Genomic DNA, 27,484 nt, shown 5'->3' on the forward strand with positions numbered 1-27,484 from the left:
CAAATTGAATTTAGATAACCAAATAGATCTTCCAAGTATTGAAAGATTCGGACTCTGAAGGCTCTAATTCATAATTTGTATCAGCAGCAATTCAATAGTTGAAGTAGGATGAACACAAGAGAGTTTAAGAGCTTTTAGAGAACTTTGATTGTTGAAAAATTTCTTGGTATAAAAATATTTGAAGTTTGGGGCTATTTAGAGATGTTTAAAAGTAATCCCTTGCCCCCCCAAGTTTACTTGGAGTAATCTTCAAGTTTTTCAAAAGAGTAGTGCCCAAGAAATCCATTTAAAAAATCTTCCCGTTAAGAATTTTTAAAAATATGTTCGAGTGGCAGTTGCCTGCCACGACCTGGCTGTTGCCTGCCATAGAAGAAATTGAACGATCCAGAATATTGGCAGTCGCCTTCCAAAACCTAGGCAATCACTTGGCACCCTACTGCCACTTTAAAAATTCCTTTTCTAAATTGGGTAGTCTCCTAGCTCTTCAGCTTCACTTTATATTGTTTAAAAAAATTTTCTTCTTTTAAACCTTTATTTACTTTGATTTTAAAAACATACTTTAGGGTTTTTCTAAATATACATTTCTAAGTTTCTTTTGATTTATAAAAGGTTCAATTCAGTTTATATTGAAGTTTACATGAAGTACTTACATACACACATCCTTAAAACTCTATTCTTTTGATCTTCAAGTAAGTCCTTGTTCTTCTATGATCATATATCACCTTTGAGCTTTTGATCATCTTTCTTTCTTGAACCTTTTGTATAGGACATTCATCATGAGCTTTATCATCCATTTGGGCTTGGAGTTTCTGTAAGCTTTGCCTTCTTCCTGAAAGAGTTTCACTTGAAACAAACCATATCAAACTTATCGTGATTTGTTATCATCAAAATAAGAATTGTAAGTCTTGTTAGGCCAACAATCTCCTCCTTTTTGATGATGACAAATCTAAAGCAAAAAGTAGGAAAATACCACTTACATACTTTCCTTTTGAGCAAAAAATTTACGGCTCATGGCTCCCCCTTTCAACAAACATGGGGTTTTCATACACAATGATCAGGTTATGAAGCATATACCAAATGTATTCATTCAAGCATATATTCATACAAGCATATCAAATACATTCATAAAGTCATGTACAAAATGCATTGATACAAGCCATTCATATGCATTCATACAAGCCATTATATTACAAGCATACATATTTCCTTTTGCTCTTCTCTCTCTCAAACACTCTCCCCCTTTGGACATCAATCAAAAAGGAAAAGAGGGTGATACAACAAAAAACATAGGGAAGAACTGAAATACAGAGTACTTTTAGGTCTTACAAACACAAAAGAAATGTTGTCCAATGAAATACATAGAAATACTAATACATAAGCAAAATAAAATATCACAAGGATGAAGCATATCAATCTGAGGCTTCCTTAGACCCACTTTCATCTTCTTCTTCTTCTTCTTCTTCTTCAGAATTTTCAGCAGATTCATCATCACTATATGGAACCGTGCTAATATCCATTGGATTTTTGCCTTTGGAAGAACAAACCAAGTGTTTCTTAATCTTATCAACACGTTGAACAAGATTTGAACAATGAGTTTCCACAGTGGAAACCTTCTCCTAAAGAGTACCAAGACCAGTGCTCATCCCATCGCTGAAATTCATATAGTGATTGTAAAATGGAATGTGTAATGCCCCAACCTGGGTCTACTTGGGAGCACTACATCTCTTCTCCTCCACCTAAACCAGACAACAGGGGGCGGGCCTTATCAAACTAATGACTGGCCCCACCAACCAACACGTGTCCTTTTTAGTGTGTTTTGTCCTCACTCACACACTTCTTGAGAAAATTTCCTAGGTGGTCACCCATCCCAAGATTGCTCCAAGCCAAGCACGTTTAACTATGGAGTTCTTGTGGGAAAGCTTCCGAAAAGAAAGGTGCACCTTGTTGATATGAGTAACATCTAATCTTTTTAAGTCTTTCATCCATGGGGTATCACATTCTCCCCCACTTATAGAACGCAACATCCTCGTTGCGAACCCACATTTTCAAACCCAGGCGATGTGAATCTCATCACACTTTCGTCTGGGTGTTGGCTCTGACACCATTTGTAATACCCCAACCTAGGTCTGCCAGGGAGCACTACATCTCTCCTCCTCCACCTGGACCAGACAACAGGGGGCGGGCCTTATCAGACTAATGACTAGCCCTAGAAACCAACACGTGTCCTTTTCAGTGTGTTTTGTCCTCACTCACACACTTCCTGAGAAAACTTCTCAGGTGGTCACCCATCCCAAGATTGCTCCAAGCCAAGCACACTTAACTATGGAGTTCTTATGGGAAAGGTTCCGATGAGAAAGGTGCACCTTGTTGATATGGGTAGTAACATCTAATCTTTTTAAGTCTTTCATCCATGGGGTATCACATAATGAACCAAGAGGGAGTTTATGAGTCTAGCTGTACTAAAGGTGCTGGCATGGAAGGCTGAGGAGATGGTGCAGATGTGGTGTGGCGATGTCCCTTGTGAAACCATCCTTGAGTAGTTTACTTATATCCCATATGCTTAAAAATTGTGTCAGAAAAGATATCATAATGAGTTTTTCTAGTGAAGTTGAATGATGGTGTGAGAACATTAAAATGTGCAAATACCATATTCAATATCCCAGCATATGGTAAAATGATACAAGGGGCATCAACTTTCATATTTATCCATTTGAGAAGTAAACTTGGAAGATCTAGCTTTTTCCTTTTAAGAATACATGACATAATAAAACAATCTAAGAAAGAAACATGGTCATGGGAACCAGATCAAGATAGGATATTATACGTAATATGTTTATGCAAGATTATAGCTTCGTGATTGAGCTTTTTGTAAAGGGGTGGATGCCCAAAGGAGATGAGTGTATCAGTCATGACTAGAGGTAAAAATTCCTCTAGAGTGAATCCATGTGCCATTATCCATTGTTTTTCAGAAATTTGAACTTCGAAATCTCCCGACTTAATGCGAAAATTTTTTCCCAAAGATATGGGAGTAAGATGAATACTCTACCCTAGGAGATTTGTTTTTATTCCATTGTCAAGTATCTCCATGTTAGCATATAAAATCCGTACTACATTTGGATAGTACCCTTTTGCTTGATATGTGATAAATCATTCCCATCCAATTTCCATAAAAAACTCTATGATTTTAGGAAAATCAAAATTGAAGAATGTAACATCAAGTACTTTACCTAGAATCGGTTCTGCTTAAGCTATTTGATTTCTATTGAGGGTTTGGGCGTGAGGAGTTACTAACCACTTCTCTACTTCATCGTAGTTGATTCGTGTGGAGAAAGAGATACCCTTGTTAGAAACCAATTTGATCTGAGGCATGTTTTTTTTTGAAGAGTGAAACTAATAAACCTTAGAACTTTATGCGAGATGATGCAAAGTTTGGGTTTGAATCACGATTTCAGACGGATTTGGAAGAGAAATTTGTTTGAAAAAGAGTAGGAATGAAAGATTTTGGAGTGAGAGGAGAATGGGCAGGCACTTGAGAGTAGTTAAAAGGACACATAATAGGGTTTTAAACCCTTACCCGTCATAAGGCAATCACCTGCTACGAGGAGGCAGGCGCCTATCAACAAGGAAAAATGCAAAGTCAGTAGCATGGCAGTCGCCTGCCAAGAAGATTTTCTGATTAAATAGCTTCTCGTATATGCATCATTCCTAATTCTCGTCTAATGAATATGAACTGCTCTTCGGAGAGTGATTTTGTGAATATGTCTACTAATTGATCGTTTGCATTGACAAATTCTAGTGTTATGTCCTCATTTTGCACGTGATATCTCAAGAAGTGATGTCTTATGTCAATATGTTTTGTTCTTGAGTGAGATACCAGATTTTTTGAAATATTTATGGCACTTGTGTTGTCACACTTTATTGGAATAGATTGATATTGAATTTTAAAATCTCATAATTGTTGTTTCATATATAACGTTTGGGCACAACAACTCCCAGCTACTATGTATTCTGCTTCAGCTGTGGATAATGCCATAGAATTTTGTTTCTTTGAAGACCATGAGACTAACGAGTGTCCTAGAAAATGACAAGTTCCACTAATGCTCTTTCTATCTATTTTGCATCCAGCAAAATCTATATCTAAACAGCTTATCATTTCAAACTCAGTTTCCTTTGGATACCATAAGCCTAGTTCGAGTATGCCTAGTAGATATCTAAGAACTCATTTTACTGCTATTTTATGTGATTCCTTAGGAGCTGATTGGAACCTAGCACATATACATACACTAAACATGATATCTGGTATGGTTGCTGTTAGATATAGTAAGCTTCCTATCATCCCTCGATAATGCTTGGTATCCACAAGTTTTCCTTTTTCATCCTTATCAAGACTCGCTGAGGTGCTCATAGGAGTTCCTATAGGTTTGCTTTCTTCCATATCAAACTTTTTCAACATTTCTTTAATATATTTAGTTTGATTTATGAATGTTCCATTTTTAGCTTGTTTAATTTGTAACCCTAGGAAGTAATTTAACTCTCCCATCATGCTCATCTCAAACTCTTTTTGCATAGACTTAGCAAATTCATTGCATAAATCCTCATGAGTTGCTCCAAAAAATAATGTCATCAACATAAATTTGTACTATAAGCATGTCTTTATTTTTGGTTTTTATAATTAAAGTGCTATCTATCTTTCCTTTTGAAATATTGTTTTGAAGTAGGAACTTGCTTAGTCTTTCATACCAAGCTCTAGGAGCTTGTTTTAATCCATATAAATCTTTTGTTAACTTAAATACATGATTTGGATTTTTTGAATTTTCGAAAACAAGGAGGTTGTTTAACATATACTTCTTCATTTATATATCCATTTAAGAATGCACTCTTTACATCTATTTGGTATAATTTAAAATCCTTATGGACTGCATAAGTTAAGAGCATCCTAATTGCTTCCATTCTAGCTATAGGAGCAAAAGTTTGATCGTAATCAATACCTTCTTCTTGATAGTAGCCTTGTGCTACTAACCTAGCTTTATTTCTTATAACTACCCCATTTTCATTTTGTAATTTCTTGCACAAGGTGATTGGTATGTCACGGGCTTCATCTTTGTTTACTAAGAATAATACCCAAGCAAATCTTGAATAGTCATCTACTATTACAAAAGCATATTGTTTACCTCCTAGGCTTAAGGTTCTAATTGGACCAAATAAGTCTAGGTGTAATAGTTCTAGGGGTCTTTTAGTAGATATATATTTTTTTTCTTTTTGAAGCTTGTTTTGACTTGCTTTCCCTTTTGGCATGCATCACACATCTTGTCTTTTATGAATTTGGTATTTGGTAATCCATTTACAAGATTTTTCTTTGATAATTTGGATAATAAGTCCATGGTAGCATGTCCTAGTTTCCTATGCCATAGCCAACTTATTTCATTCATTGCTGCCAGAAAAGTTACGTTTTGATTTACTAAGCTCTCAAGGTTTATACAATAAACATTGTTTATCCTATGAGTTATAAACAATGTTTCATTGTTCTTAGGATTTTGGATAATGCATTTTTCTTTCTTAAAGATTATTTCAAACCCTTTGTCACTTAATTGGCTAATGCTCAAAAGGTTGTGTTTCAATCCTTCTACTAATAGAACATTGTTAATGGTGAGACAAGGTTCTTTACTTATTTTTCCAATGCTGATAATTTTACCTTTGGCATTGTCGTCGAAGGTGAAGTATCTCCCATCCTTGTGTTTCAAAGTAGTGAACTTTGTCCTATCACCGGTCATGTGTCTTAAACATCCGCTGTCCAAGTACCATTTATCCGTTGACAGTGTAGTCGTAAAGCATACCTACAATGAGGGATTCATTGTAGCAGTCTTTGGAACCCAAATTCTTTTAACTTTCTTTGAGTTGTTTTTAGTTTCATTATTGACTTTCCATTCTCCTTGAACTTTAACATACTTTTTTTTTAAAGGGCAGTTGAACATTACATGACCTTTAGCCTTACACATGTAGCAAGTGGTGTGTTCATGTTTTTTGTTTGAAGAAGTATTGGTATAGTGTGTGGCTTCTTTGACAAAGTATCCCATATATAATATTTTATTCCTTTTATTTGTTTTACCATTATAACCAATCCCTTCTTTATTTCCATGAAGCCTTTGCTGCACAAACATCTTTTCAAAAAATTTTTTACCTTTGGTCAAGTTATATATAATTTTCTCCTTATCCTCCACTGACTTCTTAAGTTCATTTACTTCTAAATCCTTTTTATTCAAATCATCTTCATGAGTTTTGCCTAACTCTTGAGTTACTTTATTTCCTTCCTCTTTTAACTTCTTAATACAAGAGTCCTTTTCTTTTTCAATGGTTTTGAATCATTCAAGTTGCTTCAATAGTTCTTTATATTGATCTTTTAAGGTCATATTTCTTTTGGAAATTTTTATGAATCTTTTATGTAAAGAAAAAAATTTAGCTTGTAATTCCTTGTATGAGGGCATACTATCACATGACTCATCACAAGACTCATTGTATGGTTCTGATGAAGAGTAGTAGGAATTTACCTCTTCGTTATTCGCCATGAAGCATATATTTTCCATCTCTTGTCCACTTGATTCGTTTTCCATCTCGCTAGAGCTTGTGTCATCCCAAGTGGCCTTCATAGCTTCCTTCTTTTTCTTCTTGTCTTTCTTGAGCAACGAGCAGTCCGATTTGATATGCCCTGGTTTCTTATAGTGATAGCATATTGGAGGTTCATTCTTAGTCTTATTTTCTTTTCTACATGCCTCTCCTTTTTTAGGTTTCCTTTTATTGAACTTTCTAGGAAATCTTTTATTCCTTCTATAGAACTTACCTAGTCTCAAAGTGATGAATGCTAATTCTTCTTGATCTAAGTCACTTGTTTCACTTTCCTCTTCACTTGAGCTGTGGCTAGATGCTTTTAGTGCAATGAATCTCTTATGCTTTGGTTCAGGATTCCTTTCTTTTAAAGACATTTCATAGGTAAGGAGTGAACCTATGAGTTCATCTAAGGAAGTGGTCTTAAGGTTTCTACCTTCTGTAATTGCTATAGCCTTTGGTTCCCATATGGAGGGAAGGCCTCTTAGAATTTTTCTAATCATTTCGTAAGTAGTATAAGTTTTTGCTAAGGCACTTAAGGAATTGATTATGTGGGTAAATCTTGTGTACATACTTGATATGGTTTCATCTGAATTCATCTTGAATGCTTCATACTTGCTTGTTAACATGTCTATCCTATTGTCCCTAACATCAATAGTTCCTTTATATGTCACTTCAAATTTGTCCCATATTTCTTTAGCCGTCTTGTAGGCCATGGCCCTATTAAATTCGTTAACATCTAAAGCACAGTATAAAGCATTTATAGCACTTGAATTTATTTGAAGCATTTTATAATCTGAATCAATCATATCTTTTTTCTCTTTTGGAACCTGTTTTCCATCTACTATTGTAGTGGGAATAAGGTCTCCATCCATAACTACTTCCCACGCTTTCCAATCCATGTGTTAGAGATAGATTTGCATTCTCTTTTTCGAAAAGGTATAGTTGTGTCCACAAAAGATTGGTGGACGAGTTGAGGATTGGCCCTCTCCAAAAGGAGCTACTCCTATGTTTGCCATTTAGATCTTTTTATAACTTCTTGTTAGGAATTTACTATAACTAGGCTTTGATACCAATTGAAATTAGGATAGCTTCCCAAGAGGAGGGTGAATTGGGTTTTAAAAATAATTATTTGTTTCTTCATGTTATTGTGTTATAACAACAAGCACAACAAACACACCTCCAATACAATCACAAACTTAAATCAACTCAACCACAACCAAAAAAAAATAATCAATATCTTGATCTTTGTTTCAATGGCCCCATAACAAAGTGTAAACCATGCTGAATTTATATAAGCCCTGTGTTATTTCACAATCACACTTCTTCCTAGTGTTTAGTTTTTTTATATAAACTTTCAGTTTAATAAGTTTAGGATGATCAACCAACGTAGTCCCTTTCGGTTTCCGCAATCAATGCTGATCAAGACAAAACAAATTAACTTCCGATCTATTTAACAACCATACAATCGGAATTTATCAATTTTAAAGCATCCACGTAGGTTGTAAATTTTGCTGAAAAATAAAGAGTAAGAAAGAAGAGAGAGACACAAGGTTTTACAAGGTTCGACTTATACCCAGTCTACGTCCTCGCCTTTGGCAAACCACCAAAGGATTCACTAGTTCAGTTCCGCTGACGGGTGGAACAATACCGATTACAACCACTCCTTCCTTTAGGTTAGAGCCCACCTCTTCAAACAATATTTCTTCATTCGGTCCAACGATTCTACAACCTTGAATCATCTATAAACAAGAAACAAGATAAAGAAAGATTTGTGTACAACAGACACTTTCACAGCAGAGTTGATTAGTACAAGATTCAGCACAAATATACTTCAAAGTAAACCAATATAAAAATATTGAAGCTCAAATTGAATTTAGATCACCAGATAGATCTTCCAAGTATTGAAAGTATTGACCTTATAGGTCATGCCCAATTTTGATAATGACAAATACTCATGTATTTAATAAACATCTAATTCATTTGTAGGTCTATATTAGCAGACACATTGATGGCACGTGAAAGCTTAAAGCTTAAAGACAAATTTATGTTCTCAATTGTAATATTTAGTAGTGAAATTTGTCTGTAATAGAAATTAGGATATTTGGTATGTAATAAGCACACACAACACATGCATGGTTTATTTTGTAAGCTCAAACCAAATACAAACCAAAAATGACCGTAGAAAGACCTTAGGGTTTACCCTTCGGTCGACCGACATCAAACTTTTTCGGTGTCTTAAATTTGGACACAGATGACCCTAGGACACACACATTTGCACATATGTTTATTAGGCACTTGGATAGGGTTTGTATGTTTCGAAACGGGACCTAAATGCATACTTGGTGTACTTTCAGTTGACCGGCCAACATAGTTCATTTTGGCCTGGACGACCGAATCGGACCTGGGTCAACAGTTGACCAAGGCCTTAGTCGACTGAACCATGTAGTTCAAAAAGCCCCGGTTGATCGAAACCTCCCTCTGTCAACAGTTTGACCATCTAGTCGGCCGAGCCTTTTTTGTACTCCAACTACCTGGTTCATCGAGGGTCCTCGGAAGAAATCCCAATGGTTTGGTCGACTGAACCAGCCAGTTCAAAATGATTCATTCAACCAAACCTCAGAATTTGGAAAATCACCTTCTCCTGGTCAACTGAGCCTTTAGTTCAAAATCCCCTCAATCGACCGAACCATATGAGACTTAATTGACCGAAACATTTCTGGTCGACCGGACCTCTCGGGTTGCACCTAATTTTTACCGCAGTTAATATTTTTAAACAGGGTTAAAATGCTCTAAACACCATTAAACTTTTCTAACAATTCCTAATAGGTCCCCAACAGTCAAAATTTCTGATATGTCTATATATACTATTTCATTTGGGAGAATTAAGCATCAATTAGCAAAAAATAGAAAATCAAATTCTCTCTAAAGCAAAATATTTCTTATTGCTCATACTCTTCCAAATACACTCTAACTTACATTCAAAACTCATTAAATCATCTGTAAGTGTTCTTGAGTGTTTAGATAGGAAGGTTTGCTCTCTCATTGTTGTGAGATTGATCCATTTTTATTGAAAACCAAACCAAAAGGATTCTTAGGGGACTTTACTGATAAGTTCATCCTAAGAAGACTTTACTAGATCTTCTGAGATTGCATATTTGTTGCAACATCTTGAGAAGCTCGTACTTGCTTTTAGTTGCGAAATATTTTCAAAATCATTTACAAATATCTGTTACTCTTTATTTTGAAAACCATTTGAGGAGATATTTGTTTTTGAAGTGAAACATCTTTGTTGCAATATTTATTCACTCATATATGTTTTTTTGAAAACAAAGATAATATATATTTTACAAGTCCAAGCATATACCTACTTATGTGATTAAGATATTCTGCAGATCGATATTTGTTGAGGTTTGGTTGATATTCTGTGTGAACACGTTTGATTGAATATTTTGAAATACACAGATTGTTGTTTGACACTCTCACCTACGCATTACACTGATGGAATATATCTTTGAGAGTTGAACTATTTAGACCACATCAAACTTACATTTTAAATCATCTGTGGTGTTTGTGATTGTGCGTATTTGGGGTACAAATCTGCTTTACCTGAAAGTACCCTTATATTATACCTTTTGATTGTATATCTGAGAGATTTCAGGCATGTCCTAAGGGGGCTGTAATCCAGCCCGGTAAGGATTGGTGTAAAGGTTGAGGTCAGCCCAATGCTAATTGACCTAGTTTGTATAGGTGTCGCTTCACCCGTTTAAGTGAGCAAGTTATTGTGATAATCCTTGTGCTGGTTAGCCAAGGCGGGGACGTAGGCAGTTGGCCAAACCTCAATAACATATTTGCATCTCACCCCCTCATTACTGCTTTCTGGTGCTTGTATGATTGATTAAATTGCTTTATTTAATTTTTTATATTACTTGCACTAGATTGACTATAGGATTGTGAACATACTACTGTTAGGAGGAATACCTAGGGGTTAAATTTTAAAAATACCAATTCACCCCCCCCCCTATTGGGATCACGGTAAAGCTAACAATTGGTATCAGAGCCATGTAGCATAGACTAGTTGTTATTTTGCAAAACGATCACATATGGCTCATAACTCCGTGACCCATTTCCCTGAGGGACCATCTTCCACACGACCTCCTATTTTCAGTGGTGTTAATTACACCTTCTGGAAACAGAGGATACGTATCTACCTTTAGATTACTAATTGGAAGGTGTGGAGGATTGTCTCTAAGGGACACTATGTCCCTATGAAAATTGAGGGTACAACTAGGGTTCCTAAGACTGAGGATGAATATGATGATGATGATATGAAAGCTGTTAGTCTTAATGCCACTTCCATGAATATTTTATACTGTAGTCTTGATGTAAATGAATTTAACAGGATTATGTCATGTTCTACTACAAAGGAAATATGGGATAAGTTAGAGGTCACATATGAGGGTACTAAAGATGTGAAAGATAATAGGATAGATATGCTAACCAGTGAGTATGAGGCCTTTAGGATGAATGTAAGTGAGTCCATTCAGAGCATGTACACTAGATTCACACACATTATAAACTCACTGCATGCATTAGGAAAGACTTATCCCACATATGAGATGATCAGGAAAATCCTTAGAGGCTTACCTCCTGTTTGGGAAGCCAAGGCTATAACCATTGCTGAGGGTAGAGACCTTAAGGCCATGAGCTTAGATGAACTGATAGGTTCCTTGATCACTTATGAATTGTCTATAAATGAAAAACTTAATGAACGTAACAGGGCTAAGAAAGTGACTGCACTAAAAGCATCTAATAACACATCTAGTGAATGCAGTGAGTCTAACACTGATGATGAAATGGCTATGCTAATCAGAAAGTTTAGCGGATTTTTTAGGAAAAATAGGAAGCCATTTAAAAAATATAGAGACTCCACTAATAAGAAGGGAGAGTTTAGCAAAAGAAAAGAAAAATCAAATGCTCCTATGTGCTACAATTGCAACAAGGTGGGGCACATCAAACTTGATTGCCCACTGCTGAAAAAGGAGACTAAGAAAAAGAAGAAAGCCATGAAGGCTGGGACTTCATGGGACCAATTCAGCAGTAGCGACTCGGATTTAGATCATAGTGACATGGAGGTCGCTAATCTGTGCTTGATGGCATATGAGGAGGAGGTATTGTCTTCTTGTTCATCATCTTCTTATTATTCATTTGATGATTGTGATTCTGACAGCATGCCTACATTTAGAGAATTACAGTTTGAATATATTCGTGTTTCAAAATTGTTAGGCAAAATGACCAAAGAGAATAATGACTTGAAAAAGAAATGTGAAAATTGGCCAAAATTATTTAATATGGAAAAAACCTCTCATGCCTCTATTTTAAAAGAAAAAAATACTACTATTGTTGAGCTTGAGAGGAAATTGGAGGATAGCTCCAAAATCATTTTTAAATTCATGAAGGACAAAGAAAATTTTGAAAAATTACTTCGTGCTCAAAGAAATTCCTTAAGTAAAAAGGGTCTTGGTTTTAATGGTATTGAAAATGTTAGACGACCTAATCTTTACTTAGGACATTTTACATGTGAGTCAAAATCTCATATTCCTCCTAAAGAATCTAAGTGTAGATTGATATGTTTTAAATGTAAACAGATTGGTCACATTCAATTTGATTGTCCACTTAGGAATAAGCATGCTAGAATTAGGAAAGTATGGATAGTTAAGGGAGATCTTGCTACTAACCCTCGTGGACCCAACAAAATTTGGGGACCAACATCAGTCACTTAGCTTATTTTGCAGGTATGCCTAAGATCGTGGATGACTTTTCTAGATTCACATGGGTGTTGTTTCTTGTACATAAAAATGAATCATGTGAACAATTTACCAAACTTTGCAGGAGAATTCAAAATGAAAAAGGATATAAAATCACTCACATAAGAAGTGATAGAGGCACAGAATTCAAAAATTAAAGCATAGAAAAATATTGTGACTTAGAGGGCATTTCACATAACTTCTTTGCACCTAGGACACCCCAACAAAATGGTGTAGTGGAAAGAAAGAATAAGTCATTGCAAGAAATGGGTAGAACTATGTTAAATGAGCATAACTTACCTAAATATTTTTGGGCTGAAGCCATTAGTGCATGCTATGTTATGAATAGGGTGTTGGTTAGACCATCAATTAATAAAACCCCTTATGAATTGTGGAACAACCATAAGCCTAATATTTCCTATTTTAATGTGTTTAGTTGTAAATGTTTTGTGCTTAGAGATAATGAGCATCTAGGAAAGTTTGACTCTAAATCTGATGAAGGCATCTTTCTAGGCTATGCACTTAATAGTAAAGCATATAGGGTTTTCAATAAAAGAACTTTAATTGTCATTGAGTCTAATCCATTTTCTAACAAATATGATGAAGATGATATTTGATATTAGAAAATGCTTAGAGAAAATTTCTATTGAAAACAATGCAAGTGAAAATCAAGAAGCAAATGAAAAATCACTTGAAGAAAATGAAAATGGAAATCAGGAGTTGCCTAGAGATTAGAAATATATAAAAAGTCATCCTTTAGACCAAATCATAGGTGAACCATCCCGTGGCGTAGCCACAAGATCTTCCTTGAGAAATATAGTGAATCATTCCGCTTTCTTATCCCAATAAGAACCTAAAAATATTAAAGAAACCATAGAGGATGAGTCTTGGGTGATGTCCCTGCAAGAAGAACTTAACCAATTTGAAAGAAGCAAAGTGTGGACCTTAGTTCCTAGGCCTAACAAGCACACCATCATTGGAACTAAATGGGTATATAGAAATAAGAAAGATGAGAATAGGGTAGTAACTAGGAATAAAGTTAGACTAGTTGCCCAAGGATATAACCAACAGGAAGGGATTGACTTTGATGAAACATATGCTCCTGTTGCTAGATTAGAAGCCATTCGTATGCTACTTACCTTTGCCACTTTTAAAAACTTTAAATTGTTTCAAATGGATGTTAAAAGCGCTTTTCTAAATTGCTACATAAATGAAGAGGTATACGTAGAACAACCACCCGGTTTTGAAAATCATAATTATCCTGATCATGTTTACCGGTTATCTAAAGCCTTGTATGGATTGAAACAAACTCCTAGAGCTTGGTATAAGAGGCTTAGTGGTTTTCTACTAGAAAATGGGTTTACCCGTGGCAAAATTGACACTACACTCTTCATCAAATCCAAAAATGATGATATGCTCCTTGTTCAAATCTATGTGGACGATATCATTTTTGGAGCAACTAATGATGAGTTGTGTAATGAGTTTGCCAAATGCATGCAAAGTGAATTTGAAATGAGCATGATGGGTGAACTCAGTTTCTTCTTAGGTCTATAAATTAAGCAAGCTAATCATGGAACTTTCATATGCCAATCTAAATACATTAGAGACTTGCTAAAGAAATTTAATATGGAAGATTGTAAAATTCTTGGCACACCTACGAACTCTTCCATTAAGCTTGATAAAGATGAGCAAGGAATCCCTGTTGACATAAAATTATATTGTGGCCTGATTGGGAGTAACCTATACCTCACTACTAGTAGACTTGATATTATGTTTAGTGTGTGTATGTGTGCTAGATTTCAGGCTGCCCCTAAGGAACCTCATCTAAAAGCTGTTAAACGAATCCTTAGGTATCTAGTTGGGACTATTGAATTAGGATTGTGGTACCCTAAGCAGGTAACCTTTGAGATTGTTAGTTACACTGATGCTGACTTTGCCAGAAGTAAAGTTGATAGAAAAAGCACTAGTGGCACTTGTCATTACTTTGGACAATCTCTTGTTTCTTGGTTCTCCAAGAAGCAAAACTCAGTTGCCTTATCGACAGCCAAAGCTGAATATATTGCGGCTGAAAGTTGTTGTGCCCAAACTCTCTATATAAAATAACAGCTTCTGGATTATGGATTGCACTATGAAACAATACCGATTAAATTTGATAATACTAGTGCAATCAACATCTCCAAAAATCCTATCTCACATTCACGAACTAAACACATTGAGATTAGACATCATTTTCTTCGTGATCATGTTCAAAAAGGAGATGTGGCTCTTGAGTTTGTATGCACTAATGAACAATGGGCTGACATATTCACTAAACCACTACCTGAGGATAGGTTCATACAAATTAGACGTGAGTTAGGCTTAATGCATAGTAGAGATGCTTCCTAAAACTTGAATGTTTCATAACTTGCATAAATTTAGGGGGAGCCCTCTCATGGGAACTTTCCAAGTCTTAGTAACTGATACTATTGATTAATTAATCCTCTTGCCTTAGACTTTGTGACAATTGACTATTGATTGTATGCATACTCTGTACGTCTACTGCATGATTATATTGATTATCATCTGAGATGCACAAATTGTCCATTAAATGATCGTATTGAACTTATATATTTTAGTATTGGACCATACTGAACTATTTGAGTAGTTGTTGATAAATTGTTAGGAAATTTAGACTCAAACAAGTTACGATTATACAGGATGACTTTTGGAAAGTCCGATTTACAAACGGCACTATACCAAAATTTTTCTAAATCTTTCCAAAAATTCTTCTTGTATAACTGTAATATTTACCCACTGCCTAGGCTTTTAATTCAAACGACCCTTTTTACTGTTGCCAAAAGGGGGAGATAGAAAGAGGCAAAAATAATGGGTACATTGGATGCATATTGTGAGGGGGAGTCTTCTTGGGCTTAACCCTATATTTTGCCAATCGAAATTGTCATCATCAAAAAGGGAGAGAATGTTGATCTTATAGGTCACGCACGGTTTTGATAATGGCAAATACTCCTGTATCTAATAAATATCTAGTTCATATGCAGGTCTATATTAGCAGACACATTGATGGCACGTGAGAGCTTAAAGCTTGAAGACAAATTTATGTTCTCAATTGTAATATTCAGTAGTGAAATTTTTCTATAATAGTAATTAGGATATTTGGTTTGTAATAAACACACACAACACATGCATGGTTTATTTTGTAAGCTCACACCAAATATGAACCAAAAATGACTGTAAAAAGACCTTATGGAAGGTCGACCGACACTAGACTTTTTCGGTGTCTTAATGATTACGCGCTTAAATTGCGTAATAAGGTGCTTTAATTCATGCATTGGGAATCCTATTTTGTATTTAAATGCCTAATTACTCTCAATATTTTAAAATTATGTTCTATTTATAATATTTGAGTTTTATTAAGTAATTTATGAAATTTTGGTATTTTTTCTTGTAGGGCAACTATCGGAAGCAAAAAACCAACGACAGTACTTTGCAATCTGTGCGTAAATCTCTCATCCAACCTCCGATTTAGATGATTCAAGATGCCGTAGAAAGATAAGAAAACAATCTACAATTTTTGTGTTTTGTGTTTTGCAAAATACTAGCAGCATCAAGGCGGAAATCAGACGTGAAGTTAGCATACGCCGTTTTATGGACTTTTTCGACAATTCTTCGTAATCTTGGCGTAACTTTCTCATATAAGCTCCGATCGAGATGATTCAAAATTCTAGGAAAATCTGAAAAAAAATCTCTGCATCTTTTGTGTTTTAAGTTTTAAGAGTTAAGAGCTATAAGAGGGTCAAAAGTGGGCTTGAAAGAGGAGGTCAGTTCATGTACCTTTGAAAAAAAAAAAATCAAAAAATCAAAAAATGAGATGTGACCTAGCCATGCAGCCGGGTCATCTCATAAGGGCAGTGTGATCTGGGTACATACAAAGGAAATACAAAAGAATGGAAAGAAAAAAAAAGAAAGGATAGAAAAGCAAAGAAAGAAAGGACAAAAAGGAAAGGAATTGGAAAAGTCAAAGGAGGTTTCCTTGTGGAGAGTGTCGTGTGCAAGAAGAGATTTGGGGAGAGTAGCATGCGCTGGGGTTGGAAAGAAGGGAGAGGCCGGACCATAGAAAAGAGAAGAAAAGATTTTTCTTGGAAAAAGACATAAGAGAGGCCGCACCATAGGAAAGAAAAAAAAAAGGATTTTCTTGGGGAGAAAGAGAAGGGAGGCGAAAGCACAGAGAGTTTCTTGGAAAAATTATTTTTTGGAGAGCTTTCTGGTGGTTTTCTTTTGGTGGTGCTGCGGAGATACACACACAGCCAGCAAAGGAGAGTTGGAAGCACGCAAAAATACTATCTTTTCAGAATCAGAAGGCGGCGAACAACGGCGGTGTTCGGGGTGTTCGTGACGCGCGACGGCGGTGTGGCGAGTGTTGATCTTTCCCGTACGCTCCAAATTGAAGAAAATATGGTGAAATCTGTTATGTTGGATTTTATTTTCGGAATGAACTAAATTTTTTGAATTCTAGGAAAACGATGTAGCCAGTTTCGAACTATGCTTGCTCTTTGATGCTAATCTGAAATAGTTTTCATTAATGTTTGTTTGAGTTATTCTATGCCTAATGCTTTTAATTAACTGGCCATTAATTAAATGATTTTAGTCTTGTGATTTGCTACTGAAAGGGGGGATTATAGGATAGATCTTGGATAATTCAGCGTAGGTAAATATGGAGATCGAAAGACTTGTATGAACCTACGTAGCATAAAAAAATAGAGGGTCTTACTGCTTTCTTGCGTTATTAATTTGCATACTCTTATGTTAAATAATAAACAAGAATAGGTTCCGATTGACTATCGAAAGAGGCTTTTGGAAAAATTGGCGATTTGCTAACAAACAGAGAAAACGAAGTTAAATTAGCTAAATGAGTAAAGCATAGTGAGAAACTAGGTGAAATTGGTTTCCTAGAAGTTTTCACCATCATCAATTTGACACGCGGTATCCAGCTTTAAATTCTCCTGAATAGTTTATTTAAAGTAGGTTTGTTTAAATTTTGCAGTCTAAAATTGTTAATTTTTCTAAATAAAATCAAGGTTAGTAAAATTTCGGTAGTTGGTAAAATTAAGACATCAATCCCTGAGGACAATACTCTACACATCATTATATTATAAAACTACGATACTGTGCACTTGCAGTTTGCATCGGTCAAGTTTTTGGCGCCGTTGCCGGAGATTGAGTTTTTCTTATTTTTGCCAATATCAATACAAAGTAATCTTCGTTTTAATTTAGAATTCTCTTTTTATATTTTTATTTATTTATTTTATTATTTTTTTTTTTTGTATTTCTGGTGTGTTTTTTTTTATGTTGGATGCGTAGGGCTAGAACATGTCACATTATTCCTTTTGATCCGGAGATTGAAAGAACGCTCAGAGCACTAAGGAAAAAGAGGGTATTAGCCATGGAGAACGGACAAGATAATGCGCAGCCACGCGCCTTGAAGGATTATGTGCGACCAGTTGTGAATGACAATTATTCGGGTATCAGACGCCAGCCCATTAATGCCAACAATTTTGAGCTCAAACCCGCATTAATCGGCATGGTGCAGTAGGCCCAATTCAGTGGATCACCACTTGATGATCCCAATATCCATATGGAGATGTTTTTGGAGATTTGTGATACTATGAAGATCAATGGTGTTACTGAAGACACCATTAGACTAAGATTATTCCCTTTCTCTTTGAGGGACAAAGCAAGAGGTTGGCTACAGTCGCTACAACCTGGGAGTATTACTAGTTGGCAGGACATGGCATAAAAATTTCTAGCTAAATTCTTTCTACCTGCAAAAACAGCTCAACTCTGGAGTGAGATTGGTCAATTCAAGCAGCATGATTTTGAATCACTCTATGAAGCATAGGAAAGGTATAAAGATTTGATTCAACGCTGCCCACAACATGGATTGCCAGATTGGTTGCAAATTCAAATGTTCTATAATGGATTAAATGGGCAAACGCGAACTTTAGTTGATGCTGCATCTGGGGGAACTTTGATGTCAAAGACACCAGAGGGTGCTACTACTCTTTTGGAAGAAATGGCATCAAATAACTATCAATGACCAACTGAAAGAACTATGGCTAAGAAAGTTGCTGGAATTCATGAATTGGAGCCGTTTGCTGCACTTTCAGCTCAAGTTGCTTCTTTGTCTCATCAGATTTCATCTTTGACAACCCAGAGGATACCACAAGGTGCAGAATATGTGGCAACTACAAGTAGGACAGATCTGAGCAATGGAGAGAGTCATGAACAGGTTCAATACATCAACAATCGGAACTACAACTATAGGGGTAATCCAGTGCCACAATATTACCATCCAGGGCTTCGAAATCATGAGAATTTGTCTTATGGAAATACAAGGAATGTGCTGCAACCTCCTCCAAGACTTGATAGTCAATATAGTGAGAAGAAGATGTCACTTGAGGATGCCATGATATCATTTGTTGAGGAGACAAAAGCAAGGTTTAAAAAGACTTATTCACGGCTAGACAACATCGAGACTCATTGCAATAATATGGGAGCCACTATGAAGAATCTTAAAATGAAAATTGGGCAACTGGCCACAACTATAAATTCTCAACAGAAAGGAACTTTTCCTAGCAACACAGAAGTGAATCCTAAGGAACAATGCAATGTCATCACACTCAAGAGTGGAAGAGAAATTGATAAATCACCAGCAAAGGAAACCATGTCCACGCCTACCCCTGAAAAGAATGGCCGAAGCAAGAATAAAGGGGAAGAAGAGGAGATTGTGGATGATACACCAAGAGAGACGGACACGCTTCCATCAATTTCATTTCCTGACAATCCTCCTATTCTCTCTACTCCACTTCCTTATCCTCAACGTTTTCAAAAACAAAAATTAAATAAGCAATTTTCTAAGTTTTTGGATATTTTTAAGAAAATTCACATAAATATTCCTCTTACAGATGCCTTGGAATAAATGCCAAACTATGTCAAATTCCTGAAGGACATCATTTCAAAGAAAAGAAGGTTGGAGGAGTTCGAAACAGTGAAGCTTACTGAGGAGTGTAGTGCTATTCTTCAAAAGAAATTGCCTCAAAAATTAAAAGATCCAGGGAGTTTTACTTTGCCTTGCACTATTGGAATTTATTTTTTGATAAAGTTTTATGTGATCTTGGTGCTAGTATTAATCTTATGCCACTTTCTGTTTGCAGGAAATTGGGACTTGGAGAGATGAAACAAACAACCATTTCGTTGCAACTAGCAGACCGATCCATCAAGTATCCACGTGGAATCATAGAAGATGTATTGGTAAAAGTGGATAAATTTATTTTTCCTGCTGATTTTGTGGTGTTAGATATGGAGGAAGACCAAGAAGTCCCGCTAATTCTTGGCCGACCATTCTTGGCCACTGGAAGGTCTTTAATTGATGTTCAAAAGGGTGAGTTAACATTGAGAGTGGATAAGGAAGAGGTTATGTTAAAAATCTACCAAGACATGAGATTCCCAGAAGATCCAAGCACTTGCTTTCGGGTAGATGTCATTCAGCAAGGTGTAGAAAAAGTCTTTCAAAAAGATGTACAAGTTGATCACCTAAAACGATCCTTGCAGTAGATTACAACACAACAGCGTGTGGGGAGGCTAGAACCTATGGTATCAAAGACGGATTCTGTAATCTCTAAAGAAAAGATGCAGCAACTTATATCTCCAGAGTTGAAACAATTCCCTAAGCATCTTCGCTATGCATTCTCAGGTGATGCGTATGAAAATGCAAAATCTACAAAGAGCAGACGAAGAAGTGGCATGAAAAACAGATTCTTAGGTGTGAGTTTGCTCCAGGACAACAGGTTCTACTCTTCAACTCTTCCCAGGGAATATATTCAGAGTTAATGGTCAGAGATTGAAGCACTATTATGGAGAACAAATAGAGAGGAACTATGCATTTATTCTTTTTGGTGATCCTGGTTGATGAAGATTGAAATGTCTGGCTAGAGACATTAAAACAAGCACTTATGGGAGGCAACCCAAAGAGTTTTTCTTTTGTTTATTTCCTTTTTCTTTATTATTTATTTATTAATCTATGCACTTTTGAATAAATTAGATTTTTGATGCAGGTTTATTTGGCATGAGTACAGAGCTGAAAATTAAACTCCTCGACGGATTCACCAATAAGCCAGGGAAGTTTCTTTCTTTTCTTCAATCTTTCTCATTTTTGAATAAAATTGAAAAAAAAAAGTGTGAATATGGATGATTAGGCCATGCGTGACACTACTTATGCCCTTCATATACTTGCATATATCCTAAGAGTACACACTGGGTCATTTATGTGTAGTTTCTATTTATATGACTAAACTGGGAATCGTAACTCATTGAAAGTTGATCGGTAGTGCAATTTTGTTAATCTGCCTATATAAACTCTTGTATCTACATGGTATCTCTTGAGGCTAAAAAAAAAAAATACACGTTCACATGACTTGTAGCACTTAGGGTTCCTTGTGAACACTGAGAGAGCGCCCGTAGAGACTTTGACACCTTGTGAGGTATTGTTGAGCCATTTATCGCTCTTTTGATTTTTGACATCAACTCAGAGTTCATGAAACTCAACTTTCCCTATTTTTTTCCTGATACTCTTTGCACACTAGTCTTGGTTTTTGAATTGCTAGCCTAGAGGTGACATCTAGTGGGGAGATAAAAACTTAGGTCTTGTAGCCTACTCAAGATGCGAAGGCCGAACCACCCCTAGAAATAGACTTATTTCATGGACTCTTGTTCGAGCTTAATGCACATGGGTGGTATGAAAACAATAAAAGAAGTGTTATGATTGTCCTAATTGACCATGAAAAGAAAGAAATTGAAAAATGAGCAGAAGAAAGAAAAAAAGAAATAGAAATACCCTAGAAGAGGTGAAAGATTAATACATACTCCACACAACTACAACAAAAGTCAAGGACAAGACGCATGTTATCCACATATGAAGACTCTTCACCCACCTAATACCTCAGATGTATTCACGACTAGTTTGTGAATAAGTTGATCTAGGGTGGTCTCGGTTGGACATGGCGAGTAGGTGAGAAGATGCTAGGGTGAAGGACCCAACACCTCCTAAATAGGCTTGATTCTTTTCAGACTAGTCCACTCCATACATTTAGCGTTTGTTCCTTGCAGTATGTGGGATGTTTGATCATGACACTCCTCCTCACATACGATGAGTGAACCCATCCTTTTTGAGTGTTTTTGAGAGTATACCAGTTAGGCCGAGTCAAAGCGACAGTTCTTTAGGTGTCCACGGATATCCTGGGTGTAATGAGTCACACACATTACATGTGCTTCAAGATTTCGCCTATTTATACTTGAATTTATATGGCTACATTAACTCTGAATTGTGCTCACTGGTTAATTTTACGTGAGTTTACTGTTCTTAATGGCTATATAATGATGAGATTTGCATGAATGACTTACTTCGGAGTTGCGTGAATTCGGTATGAATGAGTTTGTGTGTAATTTGGTGATATTCCTGTATGTGAAAGGGTATAGTTGTGTTGCCTGTGTATTCATTCATTGAAATTGGTATAACACCACCCTAAATAGCATTCACGTTATTTGCTAGGGACTAGCAAAACCTTAGTTGGGGGGTGTGATTACGCGCTTAAATTGCATAATTAGGTGCTTTAATTCATGCATTGGGAATCCTATTTTGTATTTAAATGCCTAATTACTCTCACTATTTTAAAATTATGTTCTATTTATAATATTTGAGTTTTATTAAGTAATTTATGAAATTTTGGTATTTTTTCTTGTAGGGCGACTATCGGAAGCCAAAAACCAATGACAGTACTTTGCAATCTATGCGTAAATCTCTCATCCAACCTTTGATTCAGATGATTCAAGATGCCATAGAAAGATAAGAAAACAATATACAATTTTCATGTTTTGTGTTTTGCAAAATACTGGCATCATCAAGGCCAAAATCAGACGTGAAGTTAGCATACGCCATTTTATGGATTTTTTCGACAATTCTTCGTAATCTTGGCGTAACTTTCTCATAAAAGCTCCAATCGAGATGATTCAAAATTATGGGAAAAGCTGAAAAAGAGCTCTACATCTTTTGTGTTTTAATTTTTGAAAGTTACGAGCTTTAAGAGGGTCTAAAGTGGGCTTGAAAGAGGAGGTCAGTTCATGTACCTTTGAAAAAAAAAATCAAAAAATCAAAAAATGAGATGTGACCCAGCCATGCAGCCGGGTCATCTCATAAGGGTAGTTTGAGCTGGGTACATACAAAGGAAAGACAAAAGAATGGAAAGAAAAAAAAGAAAGGAAAGAAAAGCAAAGAAAGAAAGGACAAAAAGGAAAGGAATTGGAAAAGTCAAAGGAGGTTTCCTTGTGGAGAGTGCCGTGTGCAAGAAAAGATTTGGGGAGAGCAGCATGCGCTGGGGCTGGAAAGAAGGGAGAGGCCGGACCATAGAAAAGGGAAGAAAAGATTTTTCTTGGAAAAAGACATAAGAGAGGCCGCACCATAGGAAAGAAAAAAAAAAGATTTTCTTGGGGAGAAAGAGAAGGGAGGCGAAAGCACAGAGAGTTTCTTGGAAAAATTATTTTTTTGAGAGCTTCTTGGTGGTTTTCTTTTGGTGGTGCTGCGGAGATACACACACAGCCAACAAAGGAGAGTTGGAAGCACGCAAAAATACTATCTTTTCATAATCGGAAGGCGGCGAACAACGGTGGTGTTCGGGGTGTTCGTGACGCGCTACGGCGGTGTGGCGAGTGTTGATCTTTCCCGTACGCTCCAAATTGAAGAAAATATGGTGAAATCTGTTATGTTGGATTTTATTTTCGGAATGAACTAAATTTTTTGAATTCTAGGAAAACGATGTAGCCAGTTTCGAACTATGCTTGCTCTTTGATGCTAATCTGAAATAGTTTTCATTAATGTTTTTTTGAGTTATTCTGTGCCTAATGCTTTTAATTAACTGGCCATTAATTAAATGATTTTAGTCTTGTGATTTTCTACCGAAAGGGGGGATTATAGGATAGATCTTGGATAATTCAGCGTAGCTAAATATGGAGATCGAAAGACTTGTATGAACCTACGTAGCATAAAAAAATCAAGGGTCTTACTGCGTTCTTTGGGTTAACAGTTTGACTATCTGGTCGAACGAGCCTTTTTTGTGCTCCAACTACCTGGTTGACCGAGGGTCCTCAAGAGAAATCCCAATGGTCTAATTGATCGAACCAGCTAGTTCAAAATGGCCCGGTCGACCAAACCTTGGAAATTTAAAAAATCACCTTCTCCTGGTCAACCGAGCCTTTAGTTCAAAATCCCCCTAATCGACCGAACCATATGAGACCTGGTCGACCAAAACATTTTTGGTCGACTGGACCTCTCGGGTTGCACCTAATTTTTTACCACAGTTAATATTTTTAAACAGGGTTAAAATACTTTAAACGTCATTAAACTTTTCTAACAATTCCTAATAGGTCCCCAACGGTCAAAAATTCTGATATGTCTATATATACTCTTTCATTTGGCAGAATTAAGCAACGATTAGCAAAAAAAAGAAAATCAAATCGTCTCTTAAGCATAATATTTCTCATTGCTCATACTCTTCCAAATACGCTCTAGCTTACATTCAAAACTCATTCAATCATCTGTAAGTGTTCTTGAGTGTTTAGATAGGAAGGTTTGCTCTCTCGTTGTTGTGAGATTGATCCATTTTTATTGAGAGCCAAACCAAAAGGATTCTCAGGGGACTTTGTTGATAAGTTCATCCTAAGGAGAATTTACTAGATCTTCTGAGATTGCAGATTCGTTGCAACATCTTGAGAAGCTCGTATTTGCTTTTGGTTGTGAAATATTTTCAGAATCATTTACAAATATCTATTGCTTTTATTTTGAAAACCATTTGAGGAGATATTTGGTTTTGAAGTGAAACATCATTGTTGCAATATTTATTCACTCATATATGTTTTGCTAAAAACAAAGATAATATATATTTTGCAAGTCCAAGCATATACATATTTATGTGATTGAGATATTCTGCTGATTGATATTCTTGAGGCTTGTTTGATATTCTGTGTGAACACGTTTGATTGAATATTTTGAAATACACAGATTGTTGTTTGACACTCTCACCTACGCATTACATTGATAGAAAATATCTTTGAGAGTTGAACTATTTAGACCACATCGAGCTTACATTTTAAATCATCTGTGGTGTTTGTGATTGTGCGCATTTGGGGTACAAATCTTCTTTACGTGAAAGCACCTTTATATTGTACCTTTTGATTTTATATCTGAGAGATTCCAGGGGTGCCCTGAGGGGGCAGTAATCCAGCTTGGTAAGGATTGGTGTAAATGTTAAGGTTAGCCCTGTGCTAATTGACTTGGTTTGTATAGGTGCCACTCCACCCGTTTAAGTGAGCAAGTTATTGTGATAATCCTTGTGCTAGTTAGCCAAGGCAGGGATGTAGGCAGTTGGCCGAACCTCGATAACATATCTGCGTGTCACCCCCTCATTACTGCTTTCTAATGCTTGTGTGATTGATTAAACTGCTTTATTTAATTTCTGATATTACTTGCACTAGATTGACCATAGGGTTGTGAACATACTGCTGTTAGGAGGAATACCTAGGGGTTAAATTTTAAAAATACTAATTCACCCCCCCTCTTGGGATCACGGTAAAGTTAAGAGAAAGATTCAAACTTTGAAGGCTATACTACAGAATTTGTATCAGCAACAATTTAGTAGTTGAAGTAGGATGAACACAAGAGAGTTTGAGAGCTTTTAGAGAACTTTGATTGTTAGAAAATTTCTTGGTATAAAAATCTTTGAAGTTTGGGGCAATTTACAAATGTTTAAAAGTAATCCCTTGCCCCCTAAGTTACTTGGAGTAATCCTCAAGTTTTTCAAAAGAGTAGTGCCAAATAAATCCATTTAAAAAATCTTCCTGTTGAGAATTTTTTAAAAACTGTTCGAGTGGCAGTCGCCTGCCATAGAAGAAACCGAATGATCCAGAATACTGGCAGTCGCCTGGCTTGACCACCTCGGCGCCTGGCTGTGCTCAGGTAGTCACCTGGCGCCCTACTGCCTCTTTAAATATTCCTTTTCTAAATTGGGCAGTCGCCTGCCACATGTAGGCAGTCGCTTGGCTCTTCAGCTTCGCTTTATATTCTTTAAAAAACTTTTCTTCTTTTAAACCCTTATTCACTTTGATTTTAAAAACATACTTTAGGGTTTTTCTAAATATACATTTCTAAGTTTTTCTTTGATTTATAAGAGCTTCAATTCAATTTATATTGAAGTTTACATGAAGTACTTACATACACACATCCTTAAAACTCTATTCTTTTGATCTTTAAGTAAGTCCTTGTTCTTCTATGATCATATATCATCTTTGAGCTTTTGATCATCTTTCTTTCTTGAACCTTTTGTATAGGAAATTCGTCATGAGCTTTATCACCCATTTGAGCTTGGAGTTTCTGCAAGCTTTGTCTTCTTCCTGAAAGAGTTTCACTTGAAACAAACCATATCAAACTTATCATGATTTGTTATCATCAAAATAAGAATTGTAAGTCTTGTTAGGCCAACAGCTTCCATATCAAGCTTACCATTCGTGCATTCTAAATCATGATCCTTTTCACAAACTCAAATGCACAAGTCAAATACCAAATGATTTGTCATTATCAAAACAGGATTAGACTCATAGAGTCAACAACCGACCGTATCTTTGCAACTCCAGCCACCACCGACCATAAGTTCAGTCGTCTGAGGAATTAATAGTGAAACACAGAACCTGGAAGTAGCACATCAGAAGAATGAACTTAGACTTTAGTTTTCAGAACTCGACAGTTCAGAAGACTGAACCCTAACTTCAATCGTCTGACCCTGTGTCTAGGTTTATTTTTCGAAGCTCTAAGGAACTTCAGTTGTCTGAGCATTAACCCTCAGTCGTCTGAACTTATAGGAAGATTAAAAATTTTGATTTTTAATTAGAGAACACGCAAGTTAATTTTTGATCAAATAGTTAAGATTCATTCTAAGGGCAAGGCTACCTATATAATCAACATCTAAACCCTAGTGCCCCATGAGAAAAAGAGGAGAACAAACCTTGGGCATACGATTGAACATATTGCACATTTAGCACAACTTGGGGGAACACACTACTGAAACTTTTGATTGGGATTTCAAATCTTATACCTCTAATCTAAGCTAAAGCTACATTGATCTTCAAAAGACTTTCTTGTGATTTTTGTGCAATCAACTTGGTACTGAGATTTGGTAAATTGATCTGCTTGTTAATAGTTATTCTCATTGAGTTTTTCATCTAAACTGGATTGCTTGTTAATTTTATTCTCAAAGAACTTTTCATCTTAAAATCTATTATTGAATATAAGTTGAGTGATTGATCTTGAGTATCCTTACATATAGATTGTTTTGACAAGATCACTACTTGAGAAAAACTTTAGCCATTGGTTAAATATTTTTTTATTCAAGTGAGTTTTCATTTAAAGACTTGATATTTTCGATATTACAAAACTACTTGATTGAATATCCTTAGTGTTCATAACTATATATATTATTGAGGGATATTTTCTAAAAAATATTATATTAGATTTTGATCTTTGGAAATCATATATATATATTTGCATATTACAAAGATCATATTGTTGTTGAATATTTGGAAGAAAGCTTATTGATTTTGATCGTTATAATATTCAAGACAAATCTTTTGATAAGTTCACATTTGATATTTGTGCATTAAGTAAGTTGAACTAGAACCCTAAATTTTCCAAAGCTTTTACTTGTATCATTATTTTGGGAGATTTGATAAGAAGGGAAATTATGTGTTGAAGTATATCATTCATATAATGATTATATTGTTACATACATACTGATATTCAAGTTTCATCATATGGATATGTGTTAGGATTTCAATTGTACTCACTAACTTTGTTAGAAACAAATCTTGAGTTGTTTTGAAGATTTAAATTTTATAATTGTAATCACGGTTCGGATTGTGAATCGGGTGAGGAGGAAGTTGTGCCCCTTGTAAGCAATGGATGTAAGGGATGCTTCGTATCG

The 27,484-nt window shown here is 35.8% G+C and overlaps 1 non-coding gene across 1 annotated transcript; it reads right to left on the bottom strand.

The window, feature by feature from the left end:
- Window positions 1–18,240: 18,240 nt before the first annotated feature.
- LOC131149958 (small nucleolar RNA R71) lies at window positions 18,241–18,347 on the bottom strand. Its single transcript, XR_009135348.1, has one exon. It is a non-coding gene; the product is annotated as a small nucleolar RNA R71 (small nucleolar RNA).
- Between the last annotated feature and the right edge of the window lie 9,137 nt (window positions 18,348–27,484).

This window comes from Malania oleifera, chromosome 2 (genome assembly GCF_029873635.1).
Source record: "Malania oleifera isolate guangnan ecotype guangnan chromosome 2, ASM2987363v1, whole genome shotgun sequence".
NCBI lineage: Eukaryota > Viridiplantae > Streptophyta > Magnoliopsida > Santalales > Ximeniaceae > Malania > Malania oleifera.